The sequence below is a fragment of the Gigantopelta aegis genome, chromosome 12, assembly GCF_016097555.1.
Source record: "Gigantopelta aegis isolate Gae_Host chromosome 12, Gae_host_genome, whole genome shotgun sequence".
NCBI lineage: Eukaryota > Metazoa > Mollusca > Gastropoda > Neomphalida > Peltospiridae > Gigantopelta > Gigantopelta aegis.
Window position 1 is genome coordinate 42,527,840 of NC_054710.1, and position 21,461 is coordinate 42,549,300.

Here is a 21,461-nt window from a genome sequence, read left to right on the forward strand (position 1 = left end):
TATTACTGGATTAGTTGATGGTTAAAAAGTAAATATTCTAAATACTGTCTGCTTGGGGTTTCTTTCATCCCGGTTCCTACCAAACCAAGTGGAACACACGAATGGTAATATCAAAAACCCGTTGTATTGCATATCCTGTTCCTGTCGTGGCAAAAGTCACTATAAAATATTCCTTGCTGACTAATGGGGAAGGACTTCGTATTCGGTTACCTCTGGACGACGGGTATTTTAAGAATTATCAAATGTCCTGACACATGCAATAACCGCTGATTAATAAATCTCCATGTACTGAGCCAGTGGGGTTGTTAATTAAAAACAACCTTTACTTGTATTATTTTTCATTTCATTTCCGACTTATTTTCGTGCTACATATCCATTATGGTTCCAAGCACGCTGTCCTGGGCACACACACCTCAGCTATCTGGGGCTGTCCTGTCCAGCGACAGTGTGTTAGTAGTTTAATCGACGATTCCTGTAAGTTTAGAACGGTTAAAATCGCTTTCTGCCGTCAGAGATAACTCTCTTAACACAAATCATGGAATTTTTGGCCACCACTGAGGTTATGGTCACTAGGACAAAGATTCCCACTCTAATACACAAACATAATCTTGTCCTCGGCATCAAAAAAGCCTCCATAGCATTGATCATTTTCCCAGTTCGCTGAATCTGTGCAAAGGACATTAAAGTCATCATACGTTCAATACAATATAAAATAAAACGTGGGGGGGGGGGGGGGACGGTCGTTAAATAAAACATTTCTTCTACTCTACTTCCTCATCATCGCTTATGTAGCTATAAGATGGGATGGACAATGTTTTCTGGTGGGGTTTTAAGCCCTCGTGGGGTGATTTGAGAGTGGGAGTAGTATAGTGTTTGTGTTTTGTTGTTTTGTTTTTGGTTTTTGGTTTTTGGTGGTTTGGCGGTTTGGGGTGGGGGGGGGGGGGGGGGGGGGGGGTATTATTATTTTTTTTGGGGGGGGATTTGTTTTCGGGGCGTGGGGTGAGGGACGTTCAATTCAAATTCAGCCTTTTGATTAAAATAATTGGGTTTTAAAACATACGGTTATTTCAACACTTCGCCGAGATAAGAGATTGGGGAAACCCACAGCCACTCATAACCTACTCCTACCGATAAACCAGGAACGGTTTTCTATGTTGACTTTTTAATAGACAAGACAGTACATACCACGTCTTTGATGCACTAGTCGTGGGGGCACTGGTTGAGAATATATATTCTTTATTGCATTAGGCAAACTGGCCCTTGAGCATACAAAATAACATTAAGTAAATACATTATAAAACAGGAGGTGTATATATACATGCATTTCATTATATAAATGCTAACAATGTAATAATAATAAGAGGATAAGCTAATTAATACAACACAATTAAATAATTTAGGATATAGACACACACAAATAATATTATACATGAGTTATGTTGAGATGAAGAAATACCCAAGTGCAGAGAGTGCGATTGACCCTGCGACCCATGCCAGCGATGTCAAATACAATTACTATATCGGTATGGCTGGGCCAAATGCGTTTACCTCGTAACAATCAATGTTCTTTGACTAGTACATCAAATGCCGTGGTTAGTGATGTCTTGTCTGAGGGAAAAGCGTATGAAAGAGCAGTTGTGATTAATGGCAAAATGCTGCGGATTCTTATGAAGACTGTGTGTTACAATTACCAAATGTTTGACAGCCAGTGATTCATCAAACAAGGTGCCCTGGTGTGCTTTTATTTCGTATAAAGGTGGCTTTCAATACTAATTATTATTACCCCCACCCCCCTCCCCCCCCCCCCCCCACCCCCCCCCCCCCCCCCCCCCCCCCCCCCCCCCCAAAAAAAAAAAAAAAAACCCCAACAACAACAACAAAAACAACATATCCTCAAGTTTTAAGCCAATTTTAATGTCTCTTTCGACTAAAAGTTATTTACTGCCCTTGTGCTTGTAGCTAACTTACGCGTCACAGACAAATGATTGTCAGATTAACTATACGTCACAGTGTAATCGATTAGTGACCTGGTCATCACCTAGGATTATTATAAACATTATTATGTTAAGTTGTATATTACACTGATTAGTCATACTCGTCATTTAAATAATAATACGTAAATCAGTCAAGGAAAGTATCGCCTCCCAACAACCTATGCCGGAGAGATAATTCATTATAAAGCGTGTACCAGCGAGTAAATGTCTAGGGGAAGAAAGAAAATATTAAAGTAATACAATGATTTTTCTTTTACAAATTCCTGTCATGACATGCCCACAGTAAATATTTTTGAACAACGGAAAAGGAGCAGTTAAATATTTCAAACAACGAACTAAGGCAGACCAAACAATATACAGTATGTGTTAAATGACCAGGGGACGAAATGTCTAGGGTATAAAACGGTCCAGGAACGAGCCGGATCGGGTACGAAATGTCCCCAACTGTGAGTTTCCTGGAAGCATAATCAGAGGTAGATCTAAATTTTGCGACAGTTATAATTTTATTATGTATTAATATTCACCCCCCTCCTCCAAACCTCCCCCTCATATTCCGCCTCATGTCACCCCCACCCCCCCCCCCCCCCCCCCCCCCCCCCCCCCCCCCCCAAATGGATTTTTTAGTTAGGCGAAAAGGTTTACATTACCTAAGAATATGGTGAATTTTGTTTGACAGTTCGGCAAATGCTTCATTCCAGGGTGATCATGTTTTTGTTGTCTATACGTCTGGTACCTTTAAGTTTATCTGCTTAGCAGCACAATACACAACTGAATCGACCATTGACAATTATTATCAGACGGATCCGTTCACAATGATTACATTCACAAATAATCAGCTAATCTGACGGTGTGTTTTTTGGAATGTAGGTTATTTTAACATACAAAACCAACACTGAACAGTCTAAACATATCAATATCAAATAAATAAACGTAATTACATTGTTGTCTTTCGTAGAAACAAAGGATGATAATAATTTAGGATTGTCCAATTTTTATAAGTGCCTGAAGCGGGCTGGGCAGCACTACCTCAACTATGAAGATAAAACATTGTCGCCTGCCGGCCTCAGTGGTGTCGTTGTTAAGCCATAAAACACAAGGCTGGTAGGTACTGGGTTCGCAGCCCGGGACCGGCTCCCACCCAGAGCGAGTTTTAACAACTCAATGGGTAGGTGTAAGACAACTACACCTTTTTTCTCTCTCACTAACTACTAACCCACTGCCCTGGACGACACCACTAGAGTATATTGATTTATTAATCATTGGCTACAGGAAACCCACAACATTTTTCCATCAGTAGCAAAGGATTTTTTTTATATGCACCTCCCCACAGACAGGATAACACTTACCACGGCTTTGATGTACCAGTCATGGGGCACTGGCTGGAACGAGAAATAGTCCAATGGGCCCACCAACGGGCACCGATCCTAGACCGACCGCGCATCAAGCGAACGCGTCACCACTGGGTTACATCCTGCCCTATTCGTCAGAAGATAACAGCAACTGAGAGGAGGAGAGGGACTACGAGGATCCAGTACCCCCTGCCCCCTCCCCCAACTCCTTCCCATCACCTCCGACTGATCTGGTGTACAAGTATACGGAAACCATGCATAAGACGAGGACACTATACTAATTTTAGTGGAGTGCAGGTAATTATGTTAATATTCCCCGTTTTCTTTGACAGTTATAAGCGCGTGTTTTATCCGAGCACAACCGTGACACTGCGGTGATAGGGATCCTCTCTTGAGCTATAACTCATGTGCAGACATATCTAGTCTACAAATACATGCTGTTTTGTTATCTTTTGAATACTAGTCGTAGTTAGCAAACACTGCTGTAACGGTTTTTTGTTTCAATAAAGGAATGCCTGTTTAAAAAACCGGATTCATACCCTGAGTAGGCGGTGCATTAGAAATATCTTCTTTACGAATTGCTTTTCTTAACCATGCATCATTGCATTTCAAAATATGGAAACAAATGTCTAAAATGTGTGACTAAAACTGATATACGCAGCGTTTTATTTATTATAAACGTTACTACCTACTTTCAGGACACATCTGATTTTATAACCCTGATCAAATAATTTCTCTACCAGAACGATATATTGGTCTTTACAACTGGCATATGTTGAGCATGCCCTAAGATATCTCAGAAGTTGCGAAATATAAACACCAAAAAGCTGCAGCAGAAAGAACATTGCTCGACATGAAGGAAACATTCACTATTTGAAATCTGAAGTCTTATGTTTCATCATACAACACTTTGACCATGTATATCAGCTACGAATGGGTGCCATTCCTAGATGTGACAGTTATCAACGTTTAAAGTTTGTTTTGTTTAACGACACCGCTAGAGCACATTGATTAATTAATCATCATTTGGTAATAATTATGACACGTTGTTATCAGAGGAAATCCGCTACATGTTTCGTATTGCAGCACTTCCCACAAATAGGAAAACACATACCACGACCTTTGACCAGTTGTGGTGTACTGCTTAAAATGAGAAAAAACAACAACATTTGAATGGATCCACTGATGTGTTTCGATCCTGTGACAAACACCTGACGCTAGCACTCAACCGACTGATCTAAATCCCACACCTGAAAGTTATGAGTGATCCAGAGAGATTTGTATTCGAAATATACAGCTTCACACAAATATCTTCGACTGTTTAGTTGCCATCTCGTCATATATTCCAATTGATTACTTTCAGTGCAACACTTACGATATATCGAATTTGCAGCAAGATATATTAGACTAAGAAACAACTTAATAAAATATGTAGTTACTTGAAGAATTGTGGTTACAAACGTGAAAATATTTTTAAAATATTGAAAAAGCCAAAACATGGTCTAAAATGAACATCTGATTTATGATCATAGAAACGTGTCAGATCTGCCACTGTCCTGAAATACGCCAATTAACTAAAGACGATGTCATCTTTGAAACAAGCCACGAGATGACCAAGAACAGAGTGATCATTGCGCAAAGAATGAGTCCAACGATTAGCAATATTGTTACAATTAACAAATTCAGATACACAGACTCATGCCGAACAAGGTCTTGGGGGAGAAAAGTCTGAAGTAGACCTAAATGCGTATCTTGTGAAAACAACTTACCGCAGTTTTCTAAATCCCAATATTTAACAGCGGAGTTTCTTTTTTTTTTAACTTGCATCCAAAGCAGGTTTTTATTTTGCACAAAACAATCAAAAAAGTTTACACATATTTAGCGAAAGAGAAATAAATGGCTGTTCGTAGACCTGCATCCTTTTTGCATGCACAGGCCAACCAACTTTCGGGAATTTTCCGAATTTTCATCACGTACTCGGAATTCCGGAATTGATTCCAAATATCCGGATTGTTTTTTTTTAATTCACTCGAATTGTTTTTTTAAGCAACTAATTCTTATTACATTCTACATTCTTAGACTTAAATATCTTTATCACTCATTTCAACCTGAGCTCCGTTTTGTCTAGTTTTGTGCCATTATCAAGGCCGCTGGCGTGTGTCTATTGTCAATAGCCGGCCAATGAAAATATCGAGTAAACTGAAGCCATATATCAAAATTTTCTTTCTTATTTTTTATACTAGAATGGTTTATGTATTCATTTTAATGATATTTTAAATATCATAGACGTATGTTACCGTGGGGCAGGCATTGGTTCTATGGCGATGTATGCAGTTTTGCCACCGTGGATGAAAGCATGAATATACAACAGAATGCTACGACAGTACGAAAAAAAAAAACCCAACCCGAACCAGCTATTGTCTTCTTCCTATTGGCTTTCACATGCAACATTTGACTAAATAATATTTGGCCACCACTTTATTATATGACGCATCTATGTTTTTGTTTTTTTTGTGTGAACTTGATGATTTTTGGTGTAGGTGGGTGTGGGGGTGGGGGGGGGGGGGGGGGGCAGTCCCAATTCACATATAAATAATGATATACTCATCTGTACTATCATTTTGCAAATATTTTTCGCACTGTTTAAAATTACTTTTATGAAAATGGCGTCTTCGCGGACTTTAAATTATTGTTTTGTTCGCGCGCATAAAAATGAAAATACATCTATCAGAAAATTCCGAAAAAATATGTCCATTAGGTTGGTCGCCATGCATGCATGCTATTCATTTTATCCTAACTTACAGTTTGAAATTCTAATTTGAGTGAATTTGTTGCTACTAGTCCCTAATTTGCCTATTGATTTTTCAAAGAGAAAGGTACAAAACACTAACCATCTTGAAGGGGATTAAAATGACAGACAGGAACTATTATGTACAGTAACACAGCCATTATTAAACATATATGTATAAATGGGGTGTAATTTCTGTGTGCAGTGTATGTAGTTTTATGTAGGTGACAACAAACAAAACGTCTAGGTCAGACATAGTTACTCGAGCAACGTTTCCTTTAGCATGATCAACGATAGATGTAATTATTCCATAGAAACACACACACACACACACACACACACACACACACACACACACAGACAGACACACACACACACACACACACACACACACAGAGAGAGAGAGAGACACACACACACACACATTAAATATATATAGACCTGCAGCCCATAATATTAAAAGGGCCACAATGTTTGACCTCACTGACCGATGTAGTCATCCCTGGACAACCCAAAAAGCAATTGCTGCCGGCCCGAGGGTGTGGCTTTGACCCCCCCCCCCCCCATGACAAATTCAATGTGACTATATGTGGCATTTATTCACAGGAACAGCGCCAAGGCTACAACATTATCCAAGGCTTCAGTAAGGTCCCATGACTACATAATAACCAATGACAGCAATTTTAGGTCGGATTTACCCACAGCCAGCACACACACACACACACACACACACACACACCACCCCAAAAATAGTTTTTGTTAAAAGTGGCATTTATTCAAAGTAACAGCGTTAAGGCTAAAAACATTATCCCTGGCTTCAGTAAGATCACATGACTATATAATAACCAATGACAGCAATTTTATGTCGGATTTACCCACAGACAATAAGGTGAAAGAGCACAATGTTTTAATGTATACTTTTATTGAACGCGCCACAGACATGTACGCTATAACGAAGTTATATGTTACATATGTTTCTGTTTATGAATAATACCGTTACATAACTATCATGAACAAACATCATTGGGAATAGTGCTGACTAACATATAATAAGCAAACAACAGTAATACATCGACAGTGCATGTAGACTATACATGAGGTTAAACACGGGTTGCAGGTATGGTGGCAAGTAGCCTCCCGGAGTGACTCCTGAACATGTTGGACATTTTGATTGTTTGGAAAGATGGCGGCGCTAGGCTCACACCAATACTCTGGCTTTATTATGGTCTGTATACACAGAGAACGAGAACGTCATCACAACACTAATGGGCGACGCTAGGCTCAGGCCCTATGAAAAGAAAGAATTGTTTTGGCTTGAACATAGATCGCTTTAGAGGCCACGCATACAAGGCAGCACCTGATGTTGTGACGAAGCTACATGGCCAGTAAACTCCAAACATTGTTGAGCGAAAAGCACATCATCTAGTGTCATTTCGTTTCCAAGTTTATCCTAGCATCTGCATCAATGTTACTTTGGTGGCGTCCTATTCGTCCTCATCGCTGTCATCATTCCACGTGTTGTCTGACTCTTCATAATGACCATGGACATCTCTTCTTATGTCTTTTTCACTTGTCATCTAAGACTATTTTCATTTCACATTTGCACAATAGTGCACCTACGCTATGGAATGCACCTTCTTAAAGTAAATGTTTCATTATTTTCACTACAAAAACAAGTTATAGCATCATATGTCACTTTAGTTAGTCAGTAGTGTGCCATTATGCATATTCGGAGTTCGTTCTGGAAGTCCACCAGAACCAGTTTGAAAGTTTCAGTGTAAGATATTGAAAATCATGCTGGACTAATGCATACTGTAAATCAATTGCTGAGCTGGCTTCTGAAAAGATGAAGAATATAATATAGAATACAATACAGAATACAAAATATAGTTTTTACCCGTGACGATCCAAATTTAACAGACGTCCATATTAAACAAAAGAAAAGAAAATCAATGACATAAGAATAAAACATATTATTCACAATATGCAATTTCGGCATGCATAAGCATCTGTGATAAAGTTTTTGTTAGGATTTGGGGACTTTCGTTTTTCGTTTGCAACGTATTTCATTTGTCCTATTGTATGTTCATTGTTCGGTGGTATGTTATTTTGGTGTGGTTTGATTTACCACAGCTTGGTCAAACTATAACGTTTTGATTGTTTTCGACAAAACTGTTATCCACAATACAATCTTTATCTCGAAGTCGAAAGGACATTTGGTAAAAAGGGATTGATTTAATGAATCTACGTAGCATGGGGTGACACTGGTTTAAAATTTGCTAAAATTTCTTAGAGAGATTCAGTAGCATTCTCTGCCCAAAGCAAGCAGTGAGCAAATGTAATGACTAAAATATGTATTTAATACCTCAATAAATGTGTGTTTAATACCCCAATACCAAATGAATTTGATAACTAATGAAATGTGTCTTTAATGCCCCATAAAATGTGCACCAGTATATCAATCAAGGTATGTTTAATGCACCAGTGAAATATGTATCTAACACACCAATAAGACAAGTATTTAATACATCACAAATATGTATTTACTTCAAGTCTTGAGATTTTCATAAAGTTCTAATTTTGCATACGGCGTTGCTTCTCGAATGTCAAGTCCCTCATAAGTGTTTGTCTGGTCATTTGAAATGCCAAGGTCTGAAAAACAAACAATAATCTATATGCACTTTATATATATATATATATATATATATATATATATATTACATATGCACATACACAGAGAGAGAGAGAGAGAGAGAGAGAGAGAGAGAGAGAGAGAGAGAGAGAGAGAGAGAAAGAGAGAGAGAGAGAGAGAGAGGGGAAAGAGAGAGAGAGAGAGCGAGAGAGAGAGAGACACACACACACACACACACACACACACACACACACACACACACACACACATACACACAAGAACAAAACTAAATAGGTGTCTGAAGTCTGAATAACAGAACCCAGTGGATATCTGAAGTCGAGAGGCACGATATTTAGTGGCGGGGCACAAACCAGATTTGTTTGTTGTTGGGTTCTTATAATTATAAAGCAGGACAAAAACAACGTACATTTTCATAATCATGGCGAGTGGCTACGCATCTTCGACAGTCTTAGTGCGTCTGAAACAGTAGTCTACTTCACAAGCTTAACTATCTGTCTACATTTATATCAATATAGATCTGTATGAAAAGAGATGGAGAACAACTATAAACATTTCAGTTATGACGTTAAATAAATTTACCATTACTGTTTCCGCGTGTTGCGTCTTCAAATGATGTATGTTGGTACCTGTAATAAAGCAGCAAACTAAACTATAGTAAATGTTATCACACGTGACAGTATTTAATTTTTTCTCTCTCCGAGCATTTTGGTTTGGTTTAATGGTGTTCAGTCATTATCTCAACGAAGTTCTTAACACTGTGTTTTAATTTAACTGTTCAATTTTTATATTATGTTGTTCATAACTTTATGTACGGATTTACATTAGTTTGACACACAATCGCCAAAGTATTTTTTTATGCTGGGGTGTCGGTAAAAATCCATTACTTCATTCTTTCTCAAATGTTGTATTTCCTCAGAATCTTAATTTTGTGAAATACAAATTAACATAAATCTGAACAGCAAAACGTTGGTCATGGCCGTATACATGTATTTATTGTGACCCTGTTTGTTGCAAACTGGAAATGATGATGGGTACATTATGAAAAACAAATCTGACAAAGTTTGTAACCGTCCGTGCGTGTGTTTACTTATATATGTATTTCTCTGACTGTGCGTATATGGTGTGAGGGTGTGTGCTATATATTAATTTATTTGCTGGGATGATTGGTGGTTGCCCTCTTCTGGGCCTGGTTTTCTGTTCAATTACTGCAAATTTCTTCAAACCGATTAATGGTATTTTATTTGTCTTATTTTATTTTATTGTATATATATATACAATAACAACAAACATTTCCCAAAGGTTTCACACGGAGCCCCTTAAAAACATTAAAGTGGTCGTAACGCATCATAATGTAAACAAGGAGCAATGCCATACTTACACACAAACAGGGGATGGAGGTTTTGTCAAAGAACCATCTCAAATGCCACAGTTTCATCCACCAAAATCGGAGACTTTATCAGAGAGCATGAAGCCAACCGTCTAACAGACACTCTTCCATTTAGTCCAGCATATCTTCCACGACCATTGAATTTTGAACAAGGTGATCTACACATGATCATATCTGTCTCACAAGTAACCTCAGGAGACTCCCAAGGTGACATGGTCAAACGCGTTTTTGACTATGGCCATAATATATTAGCAGTACCCAGAAGAATCCTGGATCTATGCATATACGGATGGCTAATCAACAAATGCTGTGACCAATGGGGGTGCAGGCGTGTTTATTAAGTTCCCCTCAGGAAACATCTCCAAATCAGACATCCCAACTGGCACCTACAGTTTCAACTATAGTGCAGAGGCCAAAACCCTAATGAAGGCTGCATCTTTCATCTTTCTGTCAGATGCTCGTTCAGTCCTGCAAGTGTTAGAAGGGGACAAACGTCCTAATCTAATGGAAGTCATCCAATAACTTGCAAAGGAAAGGCGAGTGGCTCTACAATGGATCCCTGCCCACTGTGGGATCCCAGGAAATGAGGAAGCAGATATGCTAGTCAAGGCTGGAGCAAACAAATGCAACAAAACAACAGAGTTAGCCAATAAGACTAGGGCAGTGAGGGGTGATTATCACTTTCTCAACCGAGTAGATCTAGTAACTCTGTTAAGACTCACAACAGACTAAATGCTCACATGTTCAAAATGTTCAAGCTACCACCTTCACCAACTTGCAGCTGTGGACTCGAAGACCAAACAACGGAGCACATCCTACAGCAGTGGCATCCTATCGAGGTTTGAGACTGACTTATACCATATGGAAAAGACAGCTCGTTTCATTTTACAGACTGGACTACTGGTGTAGTTGTGAAAAAAAAAAAATACTTACACACTGGTTTGAGTTCGTTTCACATCTGTGAACATACAGAGAAAAGATTTAAAACAATAAGAACATGGTGAAACAAAACAAATGTGTCAAGGAATATTATTGTAATATATTGAAAACGAACAGCATGAGCAAGTAACATTTATAAACAGAGCGCTGAAGTTACAAAGGGTACTTATGTCTTACACGCGTGTATTACATACATTTACAATGCTTAAACACCTGCATTTAAGAAAAACAGCCTTTGTAAATTTGGCCCACATTGTGTAACATTTAGCCATGATATGTCTATTCCTGTTATAGTTATTTTATTCATTGTGTATTCATAATCATTATATAAAGAACACATTTTCATAAACAAATAAGACAACATACCAAACAGTATAGATAGATAGATAGATAGATAGATAGATAGATAGATACATATATTAAACTATTATCAATCGTAAAACAAATCTGTTTTATTGTATTTATATACTCGGTATTCGGTTTCCCTTTCTAGTCTTACCTGGTTTTGGAGATGCACACACAAAGCCTCGTCTCCATAAAATAACAAAGACAGTCACTGCCAATGCAGATATAGCAATCCCAATCACAATCCCTACTGCAATCCCTTTACCAGTTACTTCGTTTGATGAGGTTGGTAAACGACATTCACCTTTAAACAAATAAACTACATTTACCACCCAAAGGTACATTTTACTGTTCAACACTGTTTCTTTTTCACTAATATTAACAGTGTAACATTGCATCTGTCTATTGTTCAGAAAATATGCAAATTCTGAATGGCGAAGCCTAAGATTATGCTATTGTCAATACCATGTATGCAGAAATAAATGGACATTAGACAAAATTGTAAAATTTCACACTAGACTAATGGAAAACCTGTTCTCCTTGCGTGCCTCTAAGCACATCAACCCACCCTCGATAATGTTATAATATAGTTTAAGGATGAGAATATTAGTGAAATCATATTGATCAGAATAATGGTGAAATCTTATGGCACAAACAAATGCTTACTATGAATAAAAAATACAAAGTCTATTCAGCGGTATATTTAGGTTAATAAATAACGTTTATTCATTTTAGATGCATGTCGTAAATGATATTAATTGCATTATGGCGCTGCTATAGATGCTACATATATGTAATAATTACAATTGCATGAAGGTAAAGTCAAAGCTTCTTGTTCGTTTGTAAAGTCTGTGTATCCATATTTGGTGTAAGCTAACACTCGCACCAGATATCTCATGTTTGGCTCCAGATTTAATATGACAGCTGTGTGGTGTGTGTGGAGACCTTTCTCTGGAAACTCTTCAGTGAGATTTGTCCACAGTTGTGTTCTGTCTGTTCGGTATTGTACAAGAAAGATCTGCCTTGATCCTCCGTTAAATCCCTCTATCCAAGACACTGAGATTGTGTGTGGACCATTGGTCCATGCTGTGACATTAGAAGGCGTATTCGGAGGACCTTTGAGGATCAAAATATGAATGATATTTACATAAAATAACACTATCCAAATTATGAACATATAAATAATATCTTACATTTACTAATAGTATTACTTGATAGCTAAAGTTGCATTATACATGGAAATAAAATATAGTAAAAAGAAGAAATACTGAATCATAAAAATTCACCTATAACAGAGGCATATCATAATGGAATACTAAATCCTGCTCAGCTTAAATTACAGTGGACCTTGTTTCAACTGGTAATTAGTAATTATGTTTTGGTGTCAGATGTGTTTTATCACTCCTACTCTTTTTAGTAAATTGCATATTTTCCTTTCTTACATTACTAAGTAACTATTAAATTTATCATAATATTGGTTACCAGTTTACCTTCATGACCACATTGTTTGGTCCTTCAAAATAACAACACAAAAAACGTTTAACGTGTTTTCACCAACATAATCTGTATTGTAAATGTTAACGTTGGTAACCTTAGTTATGAGACATTGCAAATTAGTTTGGCTATCACAGCGGTTTTACCGTTAACCTAAACAGTACTTATACAATTATGAAAATGTTATTAATGTGACAAATCTCATGTGATTTTAGTAGCTCTAAATTAATTGTATGCAAAACAAAATAAGTATGCATCTCGAAACTCAAGGGCCAATGCTTTTCATATAATTTAATCCACTAATATATATCATACATACGTATTAAATGACTTTAATAAAGCATGGTTCATATAAAACAACATATTCATAATATACGTAACATGTTATTAATTACATGTTTAGACTTTAGCAATTAATTTATCAATATGTCATATTATTTATTGCTTTAGTTATTTTACGTCCGTATGCCATAATGTATCAATCTATTGTTTATATAATAATATACATTTAAGTACCTGCTTGTAAATAAATATACCTGATAACAAACAAGAATAACGCACTTAAAAATATAATGACTAACCTTAGAAACTATCTAAGAAACCAGCTTCACATCAGTAGTGAGTGTCATATCCACAATGAAGAAAAGAACTAGAAGCTAAACAGAAACCCCAAGCCAGTGGAGCAAGAATGCAAGTGATAGTGTTAAGTGCTTGTGCAAATCGTGATTGTGATTCAATAGATGTGCATTTGTTAACAATGTGTGTTCAAATTAGACACCTGAAATAAAGCTAAAATGAATTAATAAATGTAAATGATTAAAATAATTGTTAAAAAGCATCATCGTGTTCACTGTCACCTCTAAATGGCAATGGTTTTATTAGTTACAGAAAACGCAGATTAAAAATGACAAAATACAATTATATGAACATAAAAGTAGATGTTCCCACATATTAACAGACACCAAGATCTAATTTCAATAACTAATTCAACTAGCATACACTGTGCGATATCAAATCAACTAACACAGACTACGATCTAAATAATTCAACTTGCATGCATTGTGATGTCAAATCTGCCAGTATAGACCAAAATCTAAGTCCAGTAACTAACCTCACCATAATAGCATACACATTTATTCAAGATGAAGCAGAAGTAAAACCCAATTGCACTAGCATACACATCTACTCATACCTGCTACATCAAGTGTCAGGTTGACCACAAGATCTGAGTTTTTAGCTCCATTAGACACAACAACCTGGTAGGTACCAATAGCTCCCTGCTGAACATTTGCCAGTGTGAGGTTCCCAACAGCAGATACGTCCGTTGTAGATGAACTTCCAGACCCAAGTCTATTTTTGTTTCCATCAGTCAGTTTGTACCAGAAGAATGTCGGTGTTGGATTGGCAATCACTGATATCTTCAGAGTTACATCACCACCTTCTGCTGTTGTAAACTGTTTCTGGAATGGAACTCGATGGTCTAAACTTGGTGAACCTGAAATATATTGAGTATTTAAACTAATTTCCATTTTCCTTCATACAGATAATTAAAAAAATATGTACACCCACTAAATATGTTGTATTCATACATACAAATTGTGTATGTATTGCTGCTACTAGTAAACTGAAAACGGAAGAGGAAGGGAGAAATGTTTTATTTGCCGATGCACCAACACATTTCCATCACTGTTATATGGTGATGGAAATGTTATGGAACTTGGTAATCTAGTCTTGGTGAACCTAAAATATATTGATTGATTAAACTAATTACAGTTTACCTTCATACAGATAAGGGGTGCGAAGTAGCCCAGTGGTAAAGCACTCGCTTGATACGCTGTTGGTTTAAGATCGACCCCCGTCAGTGGGCCTATTGGGCTTTTTCTCGCACCAGGCAGTGCACCATGACTGGTACATCAAAGGCCGTGGTATGTCTTATCCTGTCTATGGGATGGTGCATATAATAGATCCCTTGCTGCTAATCGAAAAGAGTAGCCCATGAAGTGGCGACACGGGTTTCCTCACCCAATATCTGTGTGGTCCTTGTGGTCCATATGTCCGACGCAATATAACCGTAAATAAGATTTGTTGAGTGCGTCATTAAATAAAACATTCCCTTCCTTCCTTCCTTCATACAGATAATTAAAAACTATGTACACCCACTAAATATGTTATATTCATACATACAAATTGTGTATGTATTGCTGCTACTACGAAACTGTAAAAGGACAAGGAAGAAAGGTTTTATTTGCCGATACACCAACAAATGTCCATTACTGTTATATGGTGACGGACATGTGATTAATAACAGCAGGGATAATGATAGAAGAAACCTACTGCCGCCACTCCACTGGCTACTCTTTGCGTTTAGCGCAAACTATGTTTAAAATGCAGCGCCCTACATATAGTATATACCGCAGCCATTGTTTCACCAGTTGAAAAACTCTGGCTGCAATGAGAAATAACCTAATGGACCAACCGATGGGGATCGGTCCTAGACCAAACGCTCATCAGGTGACCGCTTTACCAGAGTGTTAATTATATTCACAAATGGGACAAAATGACCAAATATAGTAAACAAAAGTAAAGTCGGCGCTCCTTCATATTTCTCTATTTTTTTTCTTTCTTTCTATGTAGGGTTAGTTTTCCAGTTAGTAGAATTGCCTAAGTTATACAATGGGTAATGGTATAAACAGGAACACGAGTTGTGACATGGCTATAATATGGAATGAATATACTACATACAAACTATTTAAAGTACTAAACTATATCAAATGGTATAAAATAAATTTAGTCCGATATGAGTAACTTTGAGTAAGAAATCAAACGTATTTTATTTTATTTTATAACCTGTTAGAACTTATTGAGTAGCATTTGGTCAATACGTTTCACATTAATCATTAATGATACTAATGTATAACTCACATCTCACAACAAGGTGCACACTTTCACTGACAGCTGACTAGATGTTGTTTCCCCCACTCGTGTAGTGTCCTGTATCCAAACATCCAGCCTCATTCCACGTGTACTCAGCCTGTTTAGAGTTTGTCACTTCACGCAATGTGTGTGAGTTGTTCAACAGTTTGATGTCAGATCCTGGATTACTGGTGACATCACATCTCAGAGTCACAGCTGTTAACTCATCAACTGTAACACTTGTAGACTGCGAGTTCAAAGTCAGAGACGTGATTGAAGATTGGTCTGCAAGTATATATATTTTGTTCGAAATAAGCACTTATCCGTTTGTCCTGACAAGTGATAATCTGCCGGGACAAGCAGAATGATCCTTAGTGTTTGTCCAGTGGACAAGTAAAAAATATAATACTGTTTCATTTTCAGCAATCTGAAAAAACATTAATTATGCTCTTGAATAAAACTAACAAATTATTTGGACAAGAAAAATAATGATGGACAAGTAGATTTGTAGATGTACTTGTCCGGTGGACTATTGAAACATTCTGCTTATTTCTATCATTCTGATCATTTCACATGGAATAGAGAGCTCCTTGAGAGTTTTTAAGAAAGCACACATTTAAATATTGCAATGGAAATGTTTTATAACATAATAATTAAATTTCCGTTACATTTATTACAATATAACGTTGGTCCAGTCATAGCAACGGGAGTTTGTTAATTTTCGATTAACGTAAAAATTACGTCGTCAGGGAACGTCATATCCGATGACGTCATTTTATCTGGGATATCAAGAAGGTGTAATGACATACATTTTGACCGAATAGTATCAGTTCCCCTTAAGAGTAATATTTAAAACAGATTAAAATGAAAGCAATACTTATTTTATAACAACAGCTAGTTATGCTGACTAAAATGAAAAATAAACAAACGTCACAATGACTCGTAGCACTAAGTACTGGCTAGTGAAGAGGCAAATAAAACAAATAAAAAAAACTATAAAATGTGTTGGAATCTAACAACATTACACTAATTCATCTTCATTTGCAAGTATTTCTTCAGGCTAATGAATGAAAAACCCAATAATTATTAACAAAGTTCCAGGTCACTTTGTATTATAAAATATTTGCTTTAGAAAATGTTGTACATTAGCACATCCCATCGGGAGTAGCTGTTCTCCTATAAACGAGGCACTAGATATTCATATACATTAATAATTAACAACATTATATAGCGTGGACGTAACAGCATGGTGTTCGGGTGCGAACCCCTCCCATGAAACCCTATGTAAATTGAAAATTGTAGTTGACATAAAAACAAATACCTATTTTCATGAAGAATTAATGTTCTAATAATGAAACCAAACGTTTTACTCACATTGCACCTCTAGAGTAATGGTCTTGTCTAGTGATTTCTGTGTGTTTGTGTTCGTAGCAGTACACATGTAGTCACCAGCTGCTGATCTCTGCATGTCATTTAAGGACAACACAGAACGTCTTGGTTTTATCTGAGATTTAAACTTCCACGTGAAAGAACAGGATGGAGAACAGTTAGTCGCTTCACATGACACAGCTACATCGTCACCTTCCTTCACTGTCAGTGGAGATGTGGTGTTCAGCTGGGCACTGTCTGGACCACCTACAAAATAAACATAAAGTAAATAACAATTTGAATACTTTGTCGATGTATAACATGCATACACAGAGTCATACCTAATCTAAATTAGTCACGGGACAATCATACAGGGTCTTTCTCCAGCTAGAGAAAACGGTTAATTTTAAACTATCTGAGCATTAGTATCGTTTATTGTTCGGGGACGGGGATACCTCTCCTTTAGGTACAGCCATCATATAATATGTGTCATGTACGGTGTTCGCACATTTTGATGGCTAGAAAGTTTAGTGTAGAGTCCCAATTCAAATCAATTCAATTACTGTATTTATGTTTGCCATATGTGTTCGAATGGTTATGGTCAGGGATTGTCAAAGGATATTTTATATGCATCATCACACAGACAGAATAGCACATATCATGGCCTTTGGTATACCAGTCGTGGTGCACTGGCTGAAACGAGAAATAGCCCAATGGGCCCACCGACGGGAATCGATCTCACACCTGCCGTGCATCGAGCAAGTGCTGTACCACTCGGCTATATCCTGCTCACGGGTATGTCAAATGTCATACAAATTGTGCAGTACGTTCGAATCCAGTCAGTATACATTGAACGTGTTTTAAACAATCACCACTATTAACATGAGCTATATAAGTAATTCGAATTGTTTACTGCAGGTAATTTTGAACTCAGGAAGAATATTAAAATGGTCTCTTAAGATTTCAGGAGAATTAATCGTTAATTAATTACAAATATAACAAATGTAGCAGAGTAAATTAATACTCACAGTATACTGTCAGTGTGAACTGTTTACCTATAGAAGTAGGTATAAATGGTCGCTGTACACGTGCATATAAAGGCTTTGTGTACGTTATTATCTGTCAGTTTAGTCCCAATTCAAATCAGTTCAGTGACTGTATTTATGTTTGCCATATTTAATTGGTGTATGTCAATAATGCTGAGTCAGTTTGTACAAAGTTAATATTAGGAAGAGTATTAAAATGGTTTCTTAAGTCTTCAGCTGAGTTTATCATTCACACAGTAAAAATATAATATAACAAATCAGTTATTGCAACACATTAAATTAATACTCACAGTACACTGTCAGTGTGAACTGTTTAGTTTTAGATTTTGGTATAAGTGAGTTGGTCGCTGTACACGTGTACGCACTCCCTGTCTGACTCCTGTTGATGTTTGTCAGTTTTAACTGAGAGGTTGGTGAGATCTGCTGATTTCTCAGAGTCCAGGAATAGGAACATGGCGGTTTACAGCCAGTAGCAGCACACGTCACAGTCAGACTGTCTCCTTCTGCTACAGACGCAGATGGTCGTGGACTGAATGTAACAGAGTCTGGACCACCTGAAAGATACACTTGACTATTACCAGTAATATACTATTTCTCCATTGCATTAATCATGTCGGTGTAGTGAGAGTGTTTAGAGAAAGAAGAATTGCTGTGTGGTATACTGTACAGTTTATATGTGTGTTATTGATATGTAAAGGAGCTGTATCATAATTCGCTCTTTTATAAACGTCTTCGTGATAAATAATTGAATCAGTTGATACTGCACAATCTTTGCAGAAATAACTCGGAAATATCGAAGTTGTAATGTTTTGGCACGCCATGCAAACAGAGTCGCGTTCAGTACAACTAGATATTTGTTTTAACACGTCGCAATACATAATATGAAATCGGCGAATCCACACAATCTGGCACACTGACTGGGCAGATACATAGAGTCGTCAGTGAGTTGCACAAATACAGCAAACGTGTCAGCAACATCTGTCTGGCATAGCATTACGTAGGGTTCGTCTCAACCGAACGCGCCCAAAACTACATTTCTTCTAGTACATTGAATTGTTTGGTTGTATTTGTTATTGATATATTTTATGATATAATATTTACATGTCCAAGCAAAAGTTGTTTTAAGATATAATATTTACATTTCAAAGCAAAAGTGTTTTTAAAATATATTTTGCATGACCCTTACATTCTGCAACATTAAAACTACACTTTAAGACAAAGGAAATGGTAACAATTAAACCTTTCTGAGATTAGCCTCTCAGGTGTGTTGATCTAACAGAGTTATTTCTGCAAAGATTGTGCAGTATACATATTCTAATGAGCTCTGTCCGGTATCAGTTTTGGTTTGGTAGGCTCATCTGGGGGTGGAAGAAAAGAATCACATTGCTGATGCAGGTTGTCGAAACGAGTCGTCCTAGCGTACAATGTGTTCTAATGGCCGCATTTATCACAGTAGAAAACTCCATTTAGATAACAAAAAAACAAAAAGGAGAAGGAATCCTAAGTTGAGGAAAGAAAGTTCATACATTGTGCACATGCGAAACTAGCACGTCTTGCCGTGGCGATCTCCAGACTGTCGAATACTTTGCTTTCTTTAACAACTGATGCACATTTTTCCTTTTCGAGTTGTTCTTTATTGCTTTAAGTTATACAACTTATAAGCTTTATAATAAAAACAGCAAAATATAATAAATACATATTTACAATATCTGATAATGGTGGGGAGCGCTATAGCACTATTTAAAACACATTCATGCATGGAAAACCAATACATATCTAAAATAAAGGAAATAAACTCTTCATATATGCATGATAAATAATTACGTGGGTAGTAATATGGAAGATATTAAATATAAACGCATCGCGGGTGTAAGGAAACTAAAGTAAAATAAAATTTTAAAAGCTAACAATAATAAAATAATAGTGCAAGTACGATGATACACAATACGATGGATGCAAATTAGTTCTATCATATTATTAATTATCAAATATCATTACTTTATTAATAGTGTTAAATAAAATTATATGGTTGCATTTTGTGGGCATATTATTCAAAGTATAATATTTACATTTCACAACAAAAACTTTAAAACGTATAACTATATTTGGTCGTTATATACTTTCGAGACCGCCATCTCTTGAGATTGCCCACGAGTGCCTGTGGAAATACTTAAATTGTTTTCGTTTATAATGAAGACTAAATAAACTTATATTCAAACCATTGGCATTGTAAGCGGTGCTGGTGGTGGGTTGAGCAGTGATACACACCTGCGACTCTGAAGATTATGCATACGCTAGTTGAATATCAAATTAATATATAATATCCCATCCAGTTGCTAGAATCTTCTGACATCTATGCAAATGTACCACTTTACTTTAACTGGTCATCATATGCTTATAACCTGCCAACACAAAGGATTACTAAAACGTTGAACTTACTTAATGTAGTTTTGGTACATGTAGCAGGAACACCTGTGTCTCCATCACGACAAATCCACTCTCCAGCATCTACTGCAGTGTTGAAGGACTCTATGGTGAGAGTAATCTGTGTCCGTGAGTCAATAACAGCACTGTATCCAGTTATACCTCCAGACGAGACACATATCGTGTTTGCTGTGTTACATGCTACCACCTCCTGTGGTGATCCAACATTTGGCCGAAACCAAAAGATTCCAGATAGTATAGTGCCTGTTATTCTACAGGTTAACTTTGTACTTCGTCCAGGATATCCGCCGTCCATGCAATCAATACTGGTTGTTGCTTCTCCTGTATAGTATAATGCCATGATACATTAATATAAGATACCTAGTTTTAAATAAATGCATATTAGCAGTTTTCCCATACGTAATATTATGTTCTGCATGTGTATACGTTGCACACCAACTAGGTATGAGACTTGTACTTATAACCTTTTCCGGAACGGTTATACGGGGTTCTTTTGGGTTTTTTTCAATTATCAAATGACATAATTAGCTTGTTGGAATACAACTCTGAATTGGATACTGATGTTTCGGGCGCACCAATATTGACATACCACCATGTCGTCCATTTATTTCCACGAAAGAACTGCTATAAGATTAATTGTAGTGACTTAAGATGCGTTTTACAACTGGCACCGTACACTTTATAGCCGTTCCACAAAGTAACCTAATGGCCCGATCACACTGGCCCGAATGCCATTCCGT